Consider the following 22,489-nt stretch of genomic DNA (forward strand, 5'->3'; position numbering starts at 1 on the left):
TTATCTGAATGACACATGCCAGGTTTCCTAAATTGCCTCAATTATCTTTTAATTTATGTTTGCGAAATGTAAAATGATGTTACCGATGGGAATGCAGACATTACAACGGTGTTGTTTAACACGATATGGGACGAAAAGGGGATACTACAGTCAACAGTGAAAAGCGAGGTGTTTCTCCTCGACTGACAGGTAGAGGCGGCAGTGAGTATTCAAGCCTCTGGAGCTCATAGCCGTGCTCTGTGCATGTGTGTGAGATCATTATCAGAAACTGCTGCAGGACTAGTCAGAGAGAGAGCGAGATGGAGCGAGGCAAATACTCACAACTCTGATTGAACACAGCCAAGGGGGAAAATCACTGAAAAAACACCTTCTTCTGATCATTTACAACCGCCTTTCCCATGTCTGCAAACTAGCGTCACTACACCTCAAGTGGGATTCCGGATTTAATAAGGATACGCGTTTTGCTTTCTTTTTTCGCTGCAGCAAAAATCAGCTTGATTTTTTTTTTCACTCCAGGTCTAGGATTTGAGAGGGAAGCTATGGAGGTTTCTGATTGACCAGCAACATTAAGCAAATCAAGTGGATATTTTCTGCAACTAAGCTACGGCTGTTACCTTTGCGTTCTTTAAAGCGGAGCTGGGAAATTCATCGATTTTGACCAACGGATCTTATCGAACATATTGATTTGATAATCAAACCCTTTTTAATTTCTACATTTTCTTATTAACTCAGCCTTCATCAGACGCCATTTTCCCCTCTTTTTTTCTTTTTAAAGCCTCGCTCTGTTTGACAGATCGCCGGGAGGATGTCATTGCAGCCGGTGTACGTGTAAATGGATTTTAAATAACACACAAAATCGGAAAAAAGAAGATTCGAGAAAATAATACAAAATTGGATATGGGTTAGTAAGTAACTTAAATCTTAGTTTCTGAACGTGTTACTACAAAATGTTGTAGCATACTTAAACGCTGTATTATTTAGCAATGAGGAGTTTAATAATAGTGTGCAAGTTCCATATACGTAATCTGCATGCTTCATGAAATGCCCTTCAAAGAAGAGACAAATGGTAACTTTTTAGCTACATGCTGCGAATTTGTAGCCGCACACATATACTGTTTTATACGCTTTCTGATTAAGTTTACTATAATTTACAGAATGTTTAACAGTTTAAAATAATATTATTTAAAGTTTAGGTTCCTAACGTTGCCGGACCTTTTCTTTTGAGAGACACTCGACCTCGATAGCTCTTGGTGAGCTGTCGTTTTGTTGTCTGTATTACCGAGGTTTTGAACTTCAACTTACTGTTATTAATACACACTTCTCTATACATTCACCTATTATAAGATTGTTTTTTTCAAACAATTCCATTGCAGGGGTTTGAGAAAACAGTTACAAGGTGAAATGAAGTAACTATAGGGACTGGAGTCTTCAGAATGCAGTTAAAGGATGAGAAGATATTTCTGGGTTTAGGGAGTTTACTTGGAGACAACTGAAGATCTAATACAAGTTACATACATATGTGCAACGAAAGTACGAAATTAAGTTTAAGTATCATTATATGTTGCAATCCCTTCTATAGTATTTGTTTCACGCACAGAACTGTTGTGGAATTAAAGGTATTGCGTTTTTTAAAATCATAATGAGCTAAGTAAAACTACTTTCGTAACAAAATTGTATATGGATGTAATGTTGAGCTATTATGAAAAAGTTTCCCGCGAAGAGTAAGTAGTTGGGGGGAAAGGGAGCAAAGTGCGAAACGAACTAGACGTCCTTTGGTTAAGTAAGCGAAGGACACAAGGCGTTGCAAAACCCGCTAAAACTGCTATGTTCGAGCATCAAACTTGACTACAAGCTCAGGAAAACGCATCAAGCATTATCTACTAGTTAAGCTAAAAAAATTATAAACATCTTGCACGTTGTATTAAATCATGTCTGGCTGATGAAAATGCGTCTACATTAGAGGGCATTAAACAGATGATAATTTACTCTGAAACTAAGCTGATAAAAAGGTTTTATATTGACTCAGTTCCTGTGTATAGGGAATCCCCTTTGATTGCCGAGTACTGCATTTGCTGCTGCAGTCTCGCATAGTGAGGGTGGTTTAGCAAGGACACGACTATTGATCTTTATGTAGGTTTTCACCAGAATGCTCTGGCCTGTAGCTTCAGTGTTTAAATGTCCTTTTCGTAATTCAGGGGCTTGTAGTGGATTTTTTTCTTTTTGTCAGACATTTCCTGAAATTCGGGACGTTTTTATCACCCGATATGGCTTGAATGCCAAGAGCGGTCATTCTGCAGCATTACGGTCAAAAGGCCTTCATAAACGCTGTCTAGCACAAGCATCAAAAGTTCCCATGTACATCGTTGTGTTAACATGCAGGAAGCTAATATTACTAAAATAAATAGCGCTGAATATATTAAACATATCAAGTCTACATTTCTTCATCGAAACAGTCTTGTTATCCTCGTTTGACTAAATGCCTGTGTGAGAGGTGGGAGGGTAATTTTCATCTATGAAGTTTGTCAAGATCAACCATAATGAATCACCACTACAACCTTTACAAAAAATCAGCAACTGAACCCATTATCACTTTTTTTGCTAGCGTGATATCGAGCTCCAGATCCACAAAGAAAACAGTTTTGTTTCAGTTTTCAGAATACAAAGTTGTTATTGCACTTCTTAATAAAACATTTTGAGAAATATTTTAAGCTCATCCAGAGGAAAAAAACACTCCCAAAAGTGTTAAAGCCACTGAATCATGGATTTTAACAGCCTTACTCTTTCTCACATGCATGTGCAGTAGGCACACTAAAGTTTTATCAGTATTCTGTATTCAGGGATTACATTTTACATTACATTACATTTTAGTGATAATGTATGTAAGGCTTAATTGTAGTAGCCTTGGGTAGATGTCGAAATGCAGTAGTACTGTGTCACTTGTGCTCTCACAAAGGTGAAGAAAGTATGTAAGAGTATTTTGTCTAGGTGAGTGTATAAGATTGTTGTGGTGTAGTAAGGTGTATAAAACGTAAAGATGTTATTAAAGTAAACTAATCATAAAATGGCTGTCTTCTGATTTTCAGGGTAACCATATGTATTTTTTTTCATTTAAAGATTGGAGATGATCATGCCATCTGAGCATGGGTCCACAGAATGTGATGTGAGTTTACTTAGGTTTTCTACATCTTAAATTAAACAAAAGCTATGGGTTGTTTCACCTTATTTTTCACCTTGATGACTGTATTTAGGGATAGCATTGTCTGAAAATGATCAAAAGTTTATTAATGCATGTTTGTAAACCAAAACCTTGTCCAAAATGATGATGTACATACTGTACCTACCTTGTTTTCATATATTGTTTTCATTACTTCTGAAAATGATTTGAGAAAAATTATTGTTTCATCTTGAATAATTACTGAAATATGTCAGTCCAATCTTGAAACCCCTCTCATCCAAGTGTAAAATATGAATATGAAGGATAATTCACAAACATATTCAATGATCATACTTTAAAAAGCACAGGGATCCATCAACCCAGTGACATTTCTACTGCTAATATTTCACTGATATACCTTTTGATAATGTGTGCTTTTATAATCAAATTACATTTGGCTGCATTTCTGAAAATGTTTGCTATAGACAGAAAAGGAGGTGGCCTCACTGTTAAATATTTTTCTGGAGGCTGGAGACCTTTAAAAAAATCCTGTGTGTAACAAATGGATTATAGTATCTAATTTTTCTTTTAATAATCTCACATCAGTACAACTGCTGAAGGCTGTGGGAATAAAAGAAAATCACAGCATTTGTAAATTTTGTGAGGATATTAAATGTGAAACCCAGTGTGTGAGTGAAGTTTGTGAAGTTGTGCTCAATGATGGATGTCCTATGTAACACGTTTCTTAGTATGTTAAACATTAGGTTTTCAAAAAATGCCAATTTATTATTGCAGTGATATAGGGTGGTAGCGAAATAAATATTTTTACTGTAAATTTCCATTGAATTCTTCTTTGAAATGTCCACTGGTAGCTGTTTTTCTTCAAGACAACATATTTTGGAAACATCTTACTTTGAGAACTGGATCATTCACTTCTCTATTGACTGCTTAAGTTTGAATGACAGAATTAAGACACCCAAGTTTTTGATGTCCTGCACAACAGATGAAGAAAGAATAGGTGTCTTAGTCTCTTAGGTATACATAAGTACAGCTACCTCATCTTTAACATCCCATATTTTTTAAGCAATTTATTTTTCAAAATCCCAAGTTTGATGTTGTTTTCCATGAGATCTTAAAAACCCCATTGGCTCTGATCATTTCTGAAACTTTGCTGTCATTTTCCACCTGAACTCTTAGCTCTACACAGCTGTACATCTGTGTATAAACCTGATCAGTCCACTTTTACTCTCCTTTCAATAGTCTTCTTCCAGCTAGGTGTCCCAGTATTTATTAAGCAATAATTTCACCTCAGCCTTTCAGGACCATAAGCAAGCCCAACACCATGTATTGTAAGTGTTGCTGTGTAATGCAGTTATTGGAGTTTGCATTGATAGTTTTGTAAAAAAAATTGTCACACTAAAAATAGTACAGCCTAGATAGTTTTATTCTTTATTCAATACAAATATTAGTCCCAGATGGTATTCATGTTTCAGCTTTTACAACTTTATGAGTAATGTAACAAGAACATCTTTTCTGTGAACTAAAGACAGTCTGAAATACTAGAGCAATTACTTTGTTACTAATACAAATGTAAAGGACTAAAATATGAGTATTGTTGCAAAAGTTTCCCTCTGCATAAACTTGATAATTGTTCATTTTACTTATTTCCTCTGCAGTGGGTGGTGAGCTTAATGTTTACTTATAGGGAAAATTAAGAATCTTCCAACACTGGAAATTTGACCTTTGCAATCTTCTCAATGTAGTTATTTCTGGGAGAGCAGTTATGAAAAGCAGCCCTTTATGGGAGAAAGAAACATCCATTAATTTTTATTTCACTTTAGTAATCTGTTTTGACAAATAAGTACAGATTCCAATGCATTTGTCATTAGAAAAGAAGACCAAACCCTACATTTTTTTCCTTTCAGTCAAATAATTTTCAACATAAAGGTTTCTGTTATAAAATAGAGTTCTTGCAGTGCAGCAATTAAATGAATATACTGTCAGCACAGTTAGAAATGGTGAAAGTGATAGCAATACTGGATTAGAAGCTTAGTTATTTATAGCTGCTGCCAGTTGCTGAAATAATAGTAAAGTGTATTTGTTGGTAACCTAAGCGACACCAATAAGGTACAATATACAGATATTACCTGTGCATCCAGAGCATCCATTTTAGGCTGCTGTATAAGCTTGCAACATTTTACCTTATAACATTCTGTGGCAGCACAGGAGCTCATACTGTGAGAAGGACTCAGGAATCTCTCTTATGAATTGATTCTGTTGGCATTCGAAGTATAGTAAAAATGCAGTGTAATCCTATAATGACCTTTAAATTTTAAGTTAATGGTATGTTTTCTTCCTGGAATTCTTTAAGAAAGTCAGCTCATTTTGCTTCATTGTGTAGTTCCATGGTTAATTCTTCCCATCGCAATTGTGTATGTTTTTATAATGAGCCAGAAGTAGTAATTTTGTTTTTCAATGTGATAAGATTTCTCCCTATATTTGGCTGTGGTTGGATTTCCATGGCAACCAGCCAAAACTTGACAGGAGTTAAAGGAAATGGAAGAGACGACCAAGGACAAGGCATATTGTTGGCAGGTTTTCTGAGCTGAACATCAGAGGAAGTATACCTGTTGGCAGTGTTCATGAGTTGAAAGTTAATCTTTGTTATTGACAGCCATTTTATAATCCAGATACAGTAAAACAGACTAGCTATATTCTTCAGTTGATAAAAAGCCAACTCTCTCTCATATTCTCGATTTTGGGAAATAGCAACAGTAAAATATAGTTAAATTGATAGCTGTAGCACATTAGCTAAAGCCTCAGCAATTTTTGAAAGCTTATTGAGTTTGCCTTTGCATGATTCCCTAGCTTTCACACTGCTCCACAGCCTTTCATGCTTGTCTGCACAGCTACAGATTTGTGAGTTAATGTATTTTTTACAGGATTTGTAAGAGTGCTTAACTGCGTTTTAAGGTAATCAGAAAAAAATGTCTTATTTTCAACAGGCATTTAGTCTTGATTTTCAAAAGTCATAACAACAGAATGTGAGTCAGAGACACAATATATTAAACTTTTTTTTCAGGTCTTCCTGGCAAATGAGTGAATACCTGAAGAGGTTTATCACATAGTAGTTGCTTTTTTTAGTGCAGCCTTCATTTTTGGACTTTAAATCCAGTTAGGCCTAATGTGGCAAACATCTTTCTAATGAGAAGCATAGGATTAATAAACCTTTTTAGATTTTATTTGTTGTTGTTGATTTGAAGGCATCTTCTACTTCTATTCCAGTCTGTTGGTAGGGTCAAAACCATTTCCTGACCAGAGTCTAAACTTTGTGCATGGCAGGGTTAATTGAGTTACATGGAACGTGCCACCTATAGTGCATTGTTTTTTCACTGCACCAGACACATTAAAACCCTCTACTATTTTTATCTGAATCACTGAAAAGATCCATTGTTCTTCTTAGAGTTAAAATGTCATTGTTTTTGCTTGTTTTGGAAGATTGTATTGCCATTGCAGCTGAAGTTATTAACGATGCTCTCAGTCATTGAGGTTTTGTTATTACTTACAGATACAGTTGGTATTGGGGACAGAAATGGTCACTTTTCTTTTAACTTTTTAATTAGAAGCCTTAATCGCAAAGCATTTATTATTGGTAAAGGTTTCAGTTTTTTATGACAACAGAAATGAACTAACATATTTTATGAAGCAGGATGAAATACTAAATTTCTCTTTGACCCTTTTTTTTAATTCATTAGGCTAATGCTTTTATTTAAAGCGATTTACTTTTGTACTCATTGTTACAGCTGGACATTGTACTGTAAGTATTAATTAAAGTACCTTCCTTAAGGATACAATAGCAGTGTTCCACCTAGGTTTTGAACCAACAACCTTTTTTTATGATTATTTGACCCCTAAACACTACTTCCTATTGCTGCCTACCTTGGTCATTTTTATAAAGAGGAAGGTCTGATGTTTTTACTTCAGGAAAAAACATTGCAGCCTGACCAGTTGTAAGTGGGAGATGAATGAAAGTGATGGAATCTAGGATAAACTCTCAGGCTATTTCATGATTGCTACAGTGTATTATAAATTCTACATAAATTCTTCAGGTAGTCATTATAAGCATATAATTTGAATTATTGCAGGGATGTAGTATGGCTGACTTTTTAATATAATCTTGAAAAGACTCTGAAGAAACATGCATTGTGAATAACTTTAGTGCCATTTTCCTTTTCACTCTTTTCTATAAAGCTTAGCTGAAAATATACAATTTAATCTTTACCACTGTGTATGTCGTACAGGAAAATTTCATGGTGACTGACACTATTTATTGGGAACAACTCAAGATGATTAAATCTCTAGTTATTGTGAGCAGTAGTATTTAATTCAGCACTACATGTCACTGTTTCTTTTAAGTCTCTATTCTATTATTTCAAATATAATAAAAGTACCTGTGAAGTGGAACCAACATTAATACTAATTTAGACGTCGGGATAAAAAAAAGTAGTGAATATTACTTTTCGTATAAAACATTCTTATTCAGACCGACATAAAGTATATAAGACAATATATAAAGAAAAATTCAAATACATGCAAGAATTCCAATAACAAGACAATATTTGAGGCAGGCATGTTAGAAGTGCTGGTGTCCATTGAGCAGTAAACAACGTATAGGTGAGGATTCCGTTATTATAGAATAGAAGTATTGCAATTGAGAAGAGTGCACAATTAGTTGATGGTTAAAGTTCACAGCAGTGTAAAAGAGATCACAGCTGCTGTTCAAACCGATGAGTCTTGAGGAGACACTGAAAGGTGGTCAGGGACTGAACAGATGTGATTTCAATGGGTAGTTCATTTCACTGCTTGGATCCAGGGATGAGAGTGAATGAGCACTGGAGGCAAGGCAGCAGAGAGGAGGACAGGAGAGGACAGGAGGCCGTAGAGGGACAGAAGAAACTCTGGAAATAGACTGTGGCAAAGTGGTGGAGGCCACTGCAGGCGAGCAAAACAAGTGTTTTGAAATGGATGTGTGCACCTGTAGGGAAACAAGGTAAAGAAAAAAGGCAGAATTCTGAGTTGGAGAAGTTAAATATCAACTGTTGGTTAGATGTGGTGACCACTTTGGACACTTTAAACTGAAATATTTCTTGAGACAGGGAAGGCAACTAGACCATGAAAAAATAGTAGGTTGGATTTTTATTGGATCTTTATTGTTGTGCGATAATACTGTAAATCTGATCTCCAGTTCTTAAATCCCTTGGAAGTTTGAGTCTTTTGAGGAGAAAGGCCAATAAGTTAGAGGTCTGCCTGTCAGAAAGGCCACTGAGTCATGGTACAGCTTATTTTGTTGTCAGAGGCAGAGAGAAGAGATGGTCAAACTTTCTCTGATCTGAAGAGTTGATCTCTTACCCTGTCTGTTCAACTCTTGGCTGATTATTTCTTTAAAAAATCAGGGAATCTTCTACCAATGTTCTGCCAATTTCTGTCTTGTATTTACAGAGATGTTTACTGTATGTGGCCTTTCTACTGGCCATCAATTCCAGTTCTCCTTTTGTATAGGCTTGATTAAAACTGACCTGTATTGACCCGAGTGATGATCAAAGCGATGATCGGAATACAGAATATTCAGTTGGCTATGCAATATCACCATTATCCCATGTAACCATATATTATACAGTATTGCGAAACAATATATTAGACAATGAAATGCATATTGTTTGCGGTATAAAATCCCAAATTTATAATATTATGTTGATGTGTAAGCAAAATGCCAACTTCAGTCAACTTGTAGAAATTGTTTCAGCCCTTATCAACAAACCTAACTAAAAAACACTCCATTGATGTCTTGAAGTGATTAAGAAGTTGTGCTTGCATGGTAACATTAGCCTTAAAATTAAGTTGGCAAAATACAAAATGTAATAAAACAAAATAAATAATACTAGTGTATATACTTTCAGTGGATGATGTGCACTTTAATGCTTGTTTATTCAAAATTAAACCTGACCTTGCATAACAGATAATACAACATATTAATGGATTCCTGTAATGTATTAAATGATGAAATATTAGTTTTAAGGAACCTGTAATTCTTTATCTACTTGATCAAATCATATTGCTCATTTGGGCCACCTCTTTTGCAAGATGTTTTGAAACAAAATAAAGTCATTTTAGAACAATTGTTGGTAGGTTGCTGATCCATTCACTTGCAGTCTACACTAAATAACTCCAAGACGGTATGTCTTCAAGAAGTGCAGATAAAATTAAGTAATTTGTGTGTGTGATGTGTGATGAGAAACAATATCAGCTGAGTATCAACCCTCGCTTAGGAGCATACTGATATTTCTAAAAAAAAATAGAGATCGCCTGGTAATATTGTCTGGCCTCTAGTATTAATGAGGTTGATTTAATTTTTTCTGAGATATATGGTAGCTTTCATATGAATAGTTGCACATGCTTCACTTGGTCTCCAACTGACAAGTGTTGCTGTTTCACTGTTTAAATTAATGAGCTATTGGATGTAACAACACTGCAGAGTGAGAATCCTTAACTATGTGATGGGTATGTCGCAATAGGAATTTTCATTAAATTGTCTTCTGTTTCTTTTTGTACACTGAAGTCTATGGCTGAACCTCAGTCAGTCCTATATGATAGTTACAATTCTAGTGGGATACATTTGTGGTTTAGGGATTATAAGATGTAAGATGATGCTTCAAATAAGAATATGACCTACAATAGTTTTAAATAGTTAAAATTTAATCATGGTAAGCTTGTAAGGCCGTGCACAGTAAATAAGAAACAGCTTTTTTCTTACTTCAGAGATCTTTCATCATCCAAACTCTTTGTTTCCTGAGTTTGCCATCTTTATTTCTTAAGCAGATCAACTTTTTTCTTGTGTGAAAAGAGGTAATGGGAAGCTGTTTAATTGAAAAGGATACCCCACAAAACCAGCTTGGCACTTGAATCTTGTTCTGGGTCGGTTTCTGTCATCTTTGGCAAAGATTGTTACTTAATACTTTAATGTCCTGGACTTGTGTGCTGAGTAAATTGCCATTTACCTCTGCAGACACTTAAGGTCTGTGACCGTTTGGCAGAGCTGTCTCTGATTTTTCCCAGATTGCCCTGTTTCATAGCCTTAAAAGGGATTGTGTGTTCAGCAGCTCCTTGTTTTCAGTTGTGCCACCTACAGTAAGGTATCCTCATGCTATTTCAGTGAGAGAAGCAGGCATTTACAAGATCACTTCAAAAAAGCATTTTTCCACAATGTAAATGTTGATCTTGTTATTCAAACTTGTTCTTAATGTTTACATAGAAAAATGCTGTTTGTATTTTAGTTCTATTTTTGCAATCCAAAACAATTTTGTTTCTTTCTTTCCATTCTCACATTGTCTCTTGCTGGATGTTCATTTTCAAACCATTACTAGCAACCAAAGGAGCTACTGTAGCAGTGCTGAATGGCCTCCACTCATTTGTAATTTTTCTTGTTCCCTGTTCCCTGGAGAGGCTTGAAAATCACCACAATATATAAGCACACCAAACTATAACTTTTTTACCAATTGGACATGTGTTCCCCCATGACCCTGTATTGGGTAACACAGAAAATGGATCGATGGGAACCAGAAAAAGAGATTGCTGGAAAACTGGTTAAATCATATTCAGCCAGGGTCTCTAGGGATGAAAAAATAGGGTGTTCTTGAAGTACTTCCCCTACCTGTATGGGTTATAAATCCTGTTTAAACATAAACCTTTTAAGTGTGTAAATATTGAGATGGCTCAGTGATTTTGAATTATGCAGTGTAGTCTTGAATTTAAAAGAAAGCTATCAATATGAATTAGTAACCTGTTATCTTAGTGCAGATGTGTGCCTTCGATGGCTTGTCCATGTTTTATTTTTAAGTCACTTTTTTTTCGGATTTTTGAAATCCCTGTTCATGTGATGATGAAATACATTATGGCACAAGAAATTACTTCTACCGCCTTGTGGAAGCCTTTAGAGTTTTAAAATAAATGCAATTCAGGGTCTAGACTTCTTGGCTGAGTGCTGCTGTTATCTTTTCTATGTAAGACTGTTTATCTCTAATCATATTTTAGATATAATTGGGGCCAGAATAACGTGAATCGTCCAGCTGGAGTGGGGCCTTTGGACTACAATCTTGCCTTGCAGTACTCTTGATTAAGTGTTGCGCGATATTTTTCAAATAGTTATGACATCTATTTTGACTAAGTGTTTTTTACTATGCAATTTTATTTGTCATCATGGGACTAATATGTATTAGTACAATATAATTTACATTTACTCTTGTGGTAATTCCATATATTAAATATATTTTGTGTTCAACCCAGAGATTTTATGTGGCATTCCGTATTGGTATACATTAATTTTAAGAGTGTAAACGTTATATGGTTGCATATCCCTTTGTGGCACTAACTGCTAAATTCCAAGTGTAATTCTCTGAAATGGGTTGCCAAGCCTTCATTTTCAGCCACTTTGAATTTCTTCCTGGTTTTGCACTGTTCATTTTTTCTTTGGATTGCAATATACTGCTCAGTTGAATTTAAACCTGGAGATTTACATGACCAGTCTAGGATTTTCCACCCTTTTGTTCTGATGAACTCCTTTGTTACACTGGCCATGTGTTTTAGGTCATTATTATGGTGAAGCTCTGCCGAATATGTATGGGAGCATTTTCTTCTACATAAGCTGACATAATGTTTCTATAAACTTCAGAATTCATTCTGGTGCTGCCATCATTAGTTACATCATCAACAGAGACAAGTGAGCCAGTTCCAGATGCAGCCATGCATGCCCAGACCATGACATTACCTCCATCATGCTTCACAGATGAGCTGATGTTCTTTGGAACATCTGCAGTTCCTTTCTTTCTCCACACTTTAACCTTTTACCATCACTTTGTTAAATGTTTATACTGGTCTCATCTGTCCATATTTTTTTTTTATATTTGCGAGTCAGTTTTGAAGCATAATGTTTGCTGCTCCATGAACAGAGTTGAAGATATATCCATACTAGAATATCCTTTTTTAAAATTACAGTATTTGTCTGTATTTTGATTTGCTATTTCCAGTTACCCTTATCATCGTCAATTTTATAAACTTCTTTGTCTTTTTGTAACATACAGAATGAAATTTAATTTGTACTTTTCTCTGTTGGGTGGGGATGATGAGCAGCCACTCAAAATGTACCAATGCCAAAATTCCAGTGTTGAAGTCTTTCATTTCAAGCCCAAGTTCACCAGACATTAAATTAACGCAAAGTATAAACACATGGAAGCAAGTGTGCATACTGTATACTACTTTTGGCTTACAGAAACAAATGCATTAGAGATGAGTTTTTATCTGAATTTCACTGCATCTGCTCATTCTTGGTATAGTAGTAAAAAAATAACTAGCTTCCAACAGTCCTTTCATTTAGGTTTGTAGTACAGAAAAGAATACACGAAAAAATTAGGATTTGAATATTTCTAGTTTCCTTACAAGTCTTAAGTACTTGGTAGAAAACCATGGCAAGGAACATCCAAAATTAATAAAACCAGTTTTACTGTATTAGGTACCATGGTATGTAGTTTGCATCTGTAACTGGAATAACAAAACACTTGAGCATCACCTTTGCTATTGCAATTGTTAGAACATGAGCACCAGTATCCCTGTGGCACGCTAGTCCTAACGTCTTAAAACTCTTGAGATCTACTGCTGAAGTGAGAGTTAAAAAACCTTTCTAGCTTTTATTTCTCCTATGCGGACCACATAAAGAGACATCAAAGCTCATCTAATATACATATTTACAAGTTAGTTCCGAGTGTCTCCTTTTATCCAAATGTCTTTTCCTCCTATCCGCTCTGAAGGAGATCTCTCTTGTGCTGCTGTCAGTGCAGTCAGGCAGTTTCCTTGATGAGCAGAAAAGCAATATCAAGTGCTCTTACCAGCGGCCCTCAGGGTCTGTACTGATTTTGGTCTGCTGTGTGATATTATCACCAGGCTGATTAATCTTGTGGTACGAGTCACTCAGTTTAAACTGGATATCACTTGCTTGTAAGGCAGTGTAATGGATTGGGAAGTTTGGGATTGAGATATTATGTTTTTGTGAGGGTGTAATAGGTTATCATCACTCAGAGATGTGTGAGTGGTATGATGGACCTCATTTGAGGGTGTTTGGTAGGGGAAAAAAAAATACCTTATTGAAATGATCCCAATCTGGGTATGACCTTTACAATAGTAGGGAGACAGATTTAAAATATAATTCTGTTATATCTTTAAACTTGGGAATTCCTGCTTTAATAGGTCTGCTTGGACTCTTAAGGTTATGTGTTATGTGTTTAGTACTGCACTATTAATGTAAGTAAATGGTTTGGATCATTTTTGGAATGCCAAACATTCAGAATTTGGTGTTTTAATGAAGTGTTCTTGACTGTATGTACCAAAGAAAATGATAAATGGCTTTAAAAAATCAACACTTTTACTATTATAGCAACTTTGACTGCTAAAATATAGTGTCGTTTGGGTGAGAAAAACAAGCTTTTCATTGATCAAGATTTCAAAATCTGGAACAACCTCGATTACAACAAATTACTTATCCATGAACATCCTATATAAAGTGTTGTAGTAACTAATCTTATTACTTTTACGAATCGTATGTAATTGAATCATTGTGTGATGTTCCTTGTCCTTAATATCATTTGTTCCTCTGTACACAGCCATGAAATTAAATGGGTACTTTTTATACTGTAAAATATAAAGTGGACTGTCAGTTTAAAACCAAATTAAATCATATTTTTACGTAAAGAAGAAAAAACATTTAGTGAAGTGATAGAAATACAAATAATTTTAGCCTTTATATTCTAAGAACATGTGACCTTGATATTCGGAAGATTAAGACGTTTGTGCTCCCAGTGCTACACAGAAATGCACTTAGGAAAATACATTGTATTGGTTATTGAGGACATGGTCTTGGTCTAAATACTCTTGTACAATTTCAATTTAAAGTGATAAACCCCTTATGACAGATAAATGCTGTAAGCTGTGTTGCCATTCTGGACATTCCATATGGTGAAGTCGCTGAAACATGGTAGAGGCAGGCTTGGAATTGATAGACTATATTGTATGTTGCACTCCATTTATCAGGCATGCAACTAGCAGTCTTGCAATTTGGGTGGTCCAAGACTTAACAGTTGTCACCAGTAGTCAAGTTCATAGATCTTGACTGCTGCCTGAGATGCTAGCAGCATAGAGTGACACAAAAACATGCAAAGTGCAGTCCAGAACAACAGTGGAGTTAAAATCAATTAGTAAGCAGTATGACTCATAATAATTGCAAAGTTTTATTTTGATTACATTCATTTCTGTTACTTATACTTGGTAAAAGATAAGAAAAAAGGTTTACATTTTTGTCACAAAATTTGTAGTTCAGAAAGCAGGACTGAAACAGTTGAATACGTTTCGGTTTATATTGTGAGGGCAGTCCAGAAAAAAAGTTATTTGTTTTACTGTGGCAAATCTTCTCTTTGCTTCTTCTGTGGCAAATCTTCTCAAAAAATTGTCTTCCAGAATCAATTTTTTATATGAATGTCAGATTGTATTTGATCTATGAAAGATGGCAGTATTGCTTATAAACATGTTTTAACACTATGAAGAGCTGAAAGATTGAAAGGCTTTTAAAAAGTAAGTAGAAGTATGTGCGTCATTTACATTTGTTCACAAATGTTAAATGCTTTTAATAGGTGTTTTTCTCTTTGTGGTTAGCACTGTATTTATGGGTTAACATCTTCTGAAAATTGTTCATTTAAATGGACCAGAGAGCTGACTATGTGAAGGGCAAATGCTTGGCTTGTTTTAATAGTGCTGACAGAGTAGTACCGGATTCATAACGGCATTTGGTTTTCATTGTACTTCTGCTGCGAAGGAGATATTTCTTCATTTAGCTACCAAAGTTAAAACAGAACACCATGACATTATAGTATTTTAGCTTTGCCTCTAGGGGTTAATCTCCTGCAGCAAGCTGAGAGATAATTTGCAGTATGATAAGTATAATTGGGAGAATCTCAACTCTGGATACTATGTTGCCCGCTGCTGCTAATGGGTTTTTCAGTGTCATCTAGCACTCGTGGAGAAGCCAAATGACTTTGCTCTGATTTTCACAGCATCTCTCAAACTTCTAGAATTGTTGGGAAGTAATTGAATAAAACATGTCAAAGGGAAGACTTGATGATTTCCATCTCAACTGCTGAAGTTGTTCTGTGAGAGCTATTTACCTTCTAAATCAGTGCATTTTTCCAATTGAACCACAATTGAGCCTGTGCATAAGATGTCTGCAATATTACTGTTACTAATTAAGCAGACTTTTCTGTCCTTTTCTGTCCATGTATTTGTCTTTATCTGGCCATTTCCTCCATGAGACTTTGGTCTAGGCATTCCTGTACATACCTGTTTGTGCATTCTATAGAATGTACCTGTATACATCTACAAACATGGACATAGGTAATTCTTTACACTGGTGATTCTCTTCACTCTTATACTGTCATTGTCCATAAAGAAGTCTTTTTTTTCCCTTGTTGGATGACCTTTACAGTTTAGTGTGGGAAGGGGTGTTTCACACCTTGACAGTCAATATCAGTAAGGTGTCAGCTGGTGAGGGCCCTCTTTTGTTGTTATGGAAACTGGCTCCAGCACTTGGCTTCCAGCAGCAGGGGTGCTTCATAAGGACAGATGAGATTTGATAGGTCTCTTGCTGTCAGTTTAAACTGCCCTGACCTCTTCCCCTTAGTAGCAGTCTTTGATGTGAGCCGCAAAGCTGAAAGTAAGTTTCATCAGTGCTACAAGTAATCTACCCTCCACCTATCTTAAACACTTTCTTTTATTTCTGAATCATAAATTACTAAAATAGTCTGTTTTTCCCAGGTTTTTTGGGCAATTTTAAGTGCCAAAGCTGATATTCCATCTTTTATTTAAAATATTACGAACTCTTGCTTATGCAGTGGATCATTCAGGCATGGCAGTGCAGTGGTTAGCATTGCTGCCTCACAGTGCTGGGGACCTGGGCTGCTATCTGTGTGGAGTTCACCCTGTGTTCGCATGGGTATTCTCTGGGTGCTCTGGTTTGCTCCCACAATCCAAAAACATACTGGTAAGTTAATTAGCTCCTGGGAAAATTGCCCCTAGTGAGTGTGTACATGTCTGCGTGCGTGTCCTGTGATGGACTGGTGTCCCCTCCAGGGTTTACCCTGCCTTGCTCCTGTTGCTTACTTGGATAAGCTCCGGTTCCTTCGCGACCCTGAGGGAAGTGTTTAGAAAATGGATGGATGGACATTAAAATGAAGGAGAGCACCGATCCTTAGGGGCTGAGGGATATTTTGAATATTCTTCCAGATCCGTAAATTCCTTAATTGAACACGGCACCTGTTTACTTGATCACAGTGAAAGTGTTCCAGAGCTTTAGGAAATTTAAAGGCGACCTCTAAAAAAACCTGCTGGATTGAGACTCTTCGCACAACGACACAGGGTTGAGTAAAATCAACAGGGAACATGTTATATGCGCCATTGCTGCTTGTGACGATGCAGTAGTGTGGTATGTGTGTTGTGAAGTAAAGTCTTCTGCAAAAAAAGGTGAACTCTGAATGGTATGGTTATCAAAGTCTGTCTCTACTAGAGCTCTAGAAGTACTTTAATGGTAATGTGTGCTAGGGAGCTGTGAGTTAACCAGCTCCATCAGCTTTTATTTTTACTTGTGCACGGAGGCTAATAAACTATTTCAGTAATCTCTTGGGGTGATATGTGCCAATACTCGCAGCTTGGCACAGTTAGGTGCAGAGCCAGCAAGATCTTCCTACATGCTGGAGAAACTCAGCTATGAAGGACTTCAGTTCTAAATCTGAGTAATTGTTGGCTTCTTATCGTGTACCTTTTCACAAGAGGCATTTGGCAGACCCTTCTCTGGTTTTTCTTCTGTAAATGGTTGTGTAGTATTACTAAGACAATTATTTTGTAACACTTAAAACAAAGAGTAATGGTTGTAAACCTTTACGCACCTCTGCCTGCATGGTTGCTGCATAAGGAATGAATTCGTTACATTTTGATAGTGACCCATGGTTTGTGACTTAAATCTTTTGTGTTGTATTAATATGTTGTAAAACAGGTTTTTCTATTCTTGATACAAAAGGAAAACTAGGGAAATTCAATCTCTTATGTTACACAAAGGAGCTTTTATTTACAGGTTGTTTGACTCCGAGTACTCTTTAGTGAGAGCGTTTAGGTTTTAGGGCTTGTGAGTTCAAGTGAGGATAATCTCAGATTCTGGTTTAACCGCTAAGAAAGTTTGCATAGCTTTATTCTTAGTCATCAAGGGATTGATACTTTTAGAGGAATAAGTATTAGAATCTCTATTAAATGAAGTCTCTTATAGGCATTTACATTTCATTAGAGCTTTATTATGTTAGACATAGGGTTCTGATTTGAAGAACCAAGGGACTTTTTAATGTTAGTTTAAAAACATTGTATGTAAACTGATATGTGATATGTTCCAGGAGACTAAAATGAAAGATAATACCTGCCAGCAGTATCTTTGAGGTCATAATGAGCTGTAGGAGTTAAATTTTTTCTTTCATTTTTCATACTTGCCACTTATGTGCTACTTATTGTCCTTTTTGCCAACTCCAAATGTGAAATGTTAAATTCAAAAACTCACATAACCTGAATTTTCACTCATTGTTTTCCCACGCTAGCCAGTATTTATAAGTCAGTGTGGTATTATGAAACAGTTGTGAGACGCTTGTAAAAAATGTCGGCCCTCACCATACCCAATTATAAAAAGCACAGTATGACAACACCTGGATAGTGGGAAATGTGCATTTATAAGTTGGCACATGCAAAGTGTAGTGATAGACAGATGGATCGTACACTGGGAATTATGCTGGTGAACAATGTAATGTGAAGGATACTAACATTACTCAGGGTTCATCCATCTATCACCACTGCGCTTGAAAAAACCCATGCATGAACTAGGCCCAATTAACTGTAATAACCCAGGAGGGACCACCCAGTTGGGCAGCATGGAAGACCCATAAACCCAGTTATGGTCGATGCACTACATCACACCTCTGGTATCAGATGCTGGAGTTCCAACAATGGCAATGTCATGACTCATGCCCTGCATTTTGCATATGAACATAGAAAACAGCCTCCTGGATATTGGTAAAAAGAGACCTTTCTAATGGGTCCTGCTATTGTGCCTTTTTTGTGATAGTGAGCAAGTGTAAGCAGAAGAAACCATGAAAGGTTTGTTAATGTGCAGTGCTGTACTATATATAAGGGAATGGCATAATTCATAGTTTTGAAACATAGAGGTGAAGTAATTGTAATCATTATACCTCAGCAAAATATTTTTTTTCTGTTTCTTTGTAGAACTGGAATCTACTACACCGAGCTTAGTTGTTTGGCATTTTTGTGACACCTTCTATCTATCTTGCATTATAAACAGAATTAAACTTCATCTGAACATGAACTTGGTGTTTATATGCACTCAGAACGTGGCATCTAGAGTTCTCTTTCCTGCTGTGAAAACCACATTTTTAACTTAATGTACACTTTTAAAAAAGAGATCTCTCAGCTGCTTCATTTGTGCCCAGTGCTGCTTTTTAAAGAAACCCTTCACCTAGAATACTAATGATCTAACTTTGCTGGAAAGGTACAATATCAAGACCATATTGGATTTTAAGATATTTATTTTGTTCATTTACTTTTTCAAGGAAAACAGTGCTACTGTGGCTTTGAACTAATTTAGGAGTTATCTTTCCACCTTTTGTTGTTGTTTTTTTAAAAGGATATAGTATGCATTTTTGCCAACATTTCCCATGCATTCTTTATTATTTGTGAAATTGACCATATCTGATTTGATGCATACTAGCACAGGCAAAGAGAACATAACAGAAAGGTAAAGAGATATTACCGGTCTTTCCAGAGATCAATGTTTCATAGAGACCATAAAACTCAGCCTTTGTGTTACAAAGCTTGCAAGTGAAGGCAAAAAAGAAAACTGCAATGAACAGATCCCTGCTGTGTTCAGCCTTTTCAGACGTCCTGAGATTGTCAGTTTGCGAACAATACCATGTTATCTAATAGAAAAACTAAATGAAAAAAAACAACATTCTTGTGCGTGTGCTTTCTGTACTCGGTGTTCAGAATAAAATGTCCTTCCACCACAGGATGACCCAGTTCTTAGAAAATACACCAGTGTAATTAATCTGGGGTTTTATGTCTCTAATAACTACTTTGTGGCTGATGCAAGATCTTAGCTCCCAGTGATCCCTGCAAGGTAAGCTTGTTGGGTGGACCCTCAAAAAATTCTTTGCTCTTCGTTTTCTGTTGACAGCTGATACTTCAAAAGTTTTTTTCTTAGTATTTAGCATACTCTCTCAAAAAGAGAAGGACATTGACCTGAATCCACCTAAAAAAAATGAGATAATAGGTACTTTATGTATGTTGTGCATTTTCTGTAATATACTCCAAAGAAAGGAAACCACAGTAATAATCAGCAATACAGTGTTGCTCTTTTCAAAGGTAGTGAATGTAGTTAGTTATCATGATGTGGTTTCATATTTGACTTTTTGTGAGACCATTACTTTAGTCGGTGAGATTCTTTTTCCCCCCCAAAGGAAAGCATAAGAGATTTTGATTGTTTTAATCTCCTTTATGGCATGTTGAAGTTCATAATGTTTGGAGGATAATGATAGGATTAGTAATAATATGAACTTCAACATAAAGGGGATTAAAACAATCACCTGTGCTGTTCTTTGTGGAAGAAAACTCACAATGGTGGCCTGCTAGGGGTATGCATTTTAATGGAAATTCATGTTAATGTGTAGCTAAGGTTAATAGCAAGGAAGGATGAGGATACACATATCCTGCAGGACTGAGGTGTTATTTGCTTGGTTCTGGTGGGGAAAAATATGAAGCACCGATGATAGGAACCTACAGTATAGCACTCATGTAAAATATCCCAAAATCAGCCTTGGAATTCCCTACATAATCATTTTTTATCATTGGTGTTGTTCAACTATTTTATGAAGAAAGATTATATTTCTTCTGTTAGGATTTCAGCTTCAACAGTTTATTACCTTATTAGTTATTTATTAGTAATTACCTTTTCTGGCACACACAGTCTTACAATGACTTGTGAGACAAAACCACATGGGGAAATTGGCAACTCTTTGCTTTAGAAATGGGAAGAAATAAGTAAATAGTAGCACTGACTTCTCTGAAAAGTTCTACACACTTATCTTGGATAAGCCTGTTTTTTACTGAAGTAGTATTCTCCTGATGGGATATTTAAAAAGGACAGAAATAACAGAAAAATGTAGGTAATGGATAAAATGAAAAAACAAACATCTGACTGTTCAGCATAGGTTAGTGATGTAAAGATGGGTCAGGCATTGTACTTTGTTATTATTGTTGGGTTTTTAGCATCCTAAATAATTGCAGGAAAATCTTATGAATTGTACAGTGTTTCTTTGTAGGCAAAACAGTCTGCTTTCTGTCATTTTTAAACTAGAAAAAGCAATAAAAACCTAGAATTCTTTCAGTTTTTTTAAAACTTTCGTTTAAAGTTTTTATGGTGATTCTATGGTATTGTTTCTTGTTACAACAGGTATTATTGAGATTTTATGAAATATGTCTCTGCCAGACAGTTATTAGACATTAGATTCCTATGGTTTTTGTTCTTTACTGGGATTGAAGCTGTCTGTTACTGACAGAAAATGGCTGCAAGTTTGACACTGATGGTTCAATTATGTTAAATAGGCTGCCATGGAAGTACAGCATTCAAACCCTAATTAGGTCTGTTTGAGATGGAGCTAGTATTGGTTTGCAGGTCACTGATTTATTTGGTATTTTAAAATAATATATTCATCATGGTGTCAGAAGTCTGATGTGGAGTTCCTTATTCGTTCATTTTCGCTGAAGAATTCTGCAGCACACCACAAACCAAATGAGGTGGCTTATAATATTATGATGGTCTTCCGTGATGTCTGACCTTGTACTTGACAGTATTTCATTGTAAAATCCAGCCAAATGGTTTGGTTCAATGGACATACTTCAGAAGCAGACTTACAAATTCATTCTTGCACTTGGAATGAGCTGTAGTGTACCTGTGGTTTTGGTTTAAAAAAGCATTCTGAAATTTAATGTAAACTTAATTCAATCCCAACTCCACCAAATCAAGGGAAGATTGTTACTCAACTGTCGCAGATTTAGCTGGAAAGATGCACCTGGGAGCAATCTTTATTACAAATTGCTAAAATTTGCCTTTTTAACTTATCAGCCCTGGATACCCCCACATTAGGTTTTTTAGCAAACTATGAGAGGGTCTAACTCTTATTGATGCTTAATGATGCTAATGTTCAATGAGGATACAGAATACTTAAAATATATTTCTTGTGTTTATGGGGGAATATTAACATGTAGAAACACCTTGTTCTAAAAACATGCCTCCATTATGCCTTTGAAGAGAGAATCTTCATACCTCCATATGTCTTTACAAATTGGTTTGTGTTAGATGAAAGAGAAACAAATGGAGCAGCTTTCATTGTAAAAGTTTTAAATACAGTACATCTTTCTTAATAGTAAAATGCACTTAAATGGGGTTATTTGTAAGAGATATAACTGACAATTATCCAGATATTTAGCAACAATTTTACACAAATACAAAAGTTTTAATAAGATGAGGACAGTGCTTTGTGTTTTAATGTGAATGACTGCTACTTGCAAAAACAATACCGCTTTTCTTTTGTACTGTAAAACCATACTACAAACTGTATGTGCACACCATTATTTAGAGGTAGTCATGCTAGACAAAGTAAGAAAGAATGTTCCCTTTACTTATTTAATTAAAAACATCTTAAACTATTTAACAGATGTTCCTAAAATCAGGGCTATGGGTGACAGTGTATTCTGCTGTTTTCGTCAGTATATATAGTAGGTAATGGGTGTCTTTCATATTAATTATGCTACTGTTACTTCCTGTTGTATTGGCTAAATTCTATTAGAATAACAATTGATATTGATATAATTGATCATTTTTATTTTTTGATATTTTGATGTTGCTTGTCTAGATGTAGCCTAAGTGCCGAATAAGACTGGAGTATTAAATTTAACTTCAATGCAAACATTCGTCAGGATATCTGTGAAATGCACATATTTATATATTCTATTTAGTAGTATGAAAGGCAAGACGTACAACTAACTAAACTGGTAAACCGTTGATGGAAGTTTACTCATGGAATGCCCAAAGTTGAATATTAATGTCTATAGCTAGATTAGATTATCTGGATGAATTTG

General features: G+C 35.7%; 1 protein-coding gene across 2 annotated transcripts in view; it reads left to right on the top strand.

Annotated features, from left to right (window-relative positions):
- Positions 1–254: 254 nt before the first annotated feature.
- The window catches only part of setbp1 (SET binding protein 1), a 99,637-nt gene continuing 77,402 nt past the window's right edge, over positions 255–22,489 (top strand). Inside the window, exons 1-2 of one of the 2 annotated variants that reach the window (XM_088911256.1) lie at positions 255–901; positions 3,115–3,160. The gene's annotated coding sequence lies outside the window, so the exon portion shown is untranslated. The remainder of the gene's footprint in view (positions 902–3,114; positions 3,161–22,489) is intronic. The other variant, XM_088911255.1, reaches the window with a different exon arrangement.

This window comes from Atractosteus spatula, chromosome 3 (genome assembly GCF_055471065.1).
Source record: "Atractosteus spatula isolate fAtrSpa1 chromosome 3, fAtrSpa1.hap1, whole genome shotgun sequence".
Classification (NCBI taxonomy): Eukaryota; Metazoa; Chordata; class Actinopteri; order Semionotiformes; family Lepisosteidae; genus Atractosteus; species Atractosteus spatula.